At 30.7% G+C, this 1,004-nt stretch overlaps 1 non-coding gene across 1 annotated transcript; it reads left to right on the plus strand.

Moving 5' to 3' along the window:
- Positions 1-888: 888 nt before the first annotated feature.
- On the plus strand, positions 889-992 carry LOC117284256. The gene has a single exon (XR_004515347.1). It is a non-coding gene; the product is annotated as a U6 spliceosomal RNA (small nuclear RNA).
- The last annotated feature ends 12 nt before the right edge of the window (positions 993-1,004 follow it).

Here is a 1,004-nt window from a genome sequence, read left to right on the forward strand (position 1 = left end):
ATACTATGACTGTGAATTGAACAAAATAGTTCCAAAGATCTGGAATATTTTCCAAACAATATTACAATGCTATATAGGTGCTCTTTATCTGTATAGCCTGTTTTGGCTTTTCTTTTCCTAAGCTCACAGAATATTTATGTAACAAAGCAGTTAATGCAATTAAATAGCATGAATTTTTAAAACCATTTTTTCCTCTAATCACAACTTTTCAGGTTTACCTGTACCACTTTGGTTTTCAGTAGCAATACAATTGAAAGATGAGGTAAGATATATAATTTTCTTTGTATTGGAGACAATGTGTTAGACGTAAAATCTGTTGCTATCTGAAGTGTTCAGCATGAAAGAATAAGTATAAATATGAAATGTGTCAATATGGCTTTTTACTTTTCTAATAGTCATATAAAATAGGCATGAAATAAATTGGCACATTTTACTTAGAGTGATACTTTCTTGTAATTCTTTCCAGATTTTTCAGTATTGAGAAAGCTTTACACTGTCAAATTATACAATTTGTCCTTTGAAATCCATATGGAGGTATTGACTCATATAGCCATATAAGCAGTGATTCCAAATGTGGTAAGTATTAAATACCTTCAGTAGGGAAATGAAAAAAAAAAACTTTACTTTTTCATAATGCTTCCTTTCTGCTTTATGTTAGTGTAATAATTCATGAAGAGCCATGAGAAGTAAATAACCTTTTCTACTAACAGCTGTTTATTTAATCTCTTTTATGTGATTCCAGTGCCCAATATATTGGACTCACTCAATGTTATTGATAGTTGAATTAGAATGCTAAAAGAATCCATAAATTTCAGAGGGATTATGTACATCTTCATCCTTTCTATAATTTTTCACAATTGGAAGTCCAACACATATATTTATGTCTGTGCTCGCTTCGGGAGCACAATTGGAACGCTATAGAGAAGATTAGCATGGCCCCTGCGCAAGGATGACATATATTTATCTCTGAAGTGTGATCATGTGATTTTTTTTTTTTTTTTTTT

This window comes from Fukomys damarensis, unplaced genomic scaffold, assembly GCF_012274545.1.
Source record: "Fukomys damarensis isolate Sample0158 unplaced genomic scaffold, DMR_v1.0_HiC HiC_scaffold_35, whole genome shotgun sequence".
NCBI lineage: Eukaryota > Metazoa > Chordata > Mammalia > Rodentia > Bathyergidae > Fukomys > Fukomys damarensis.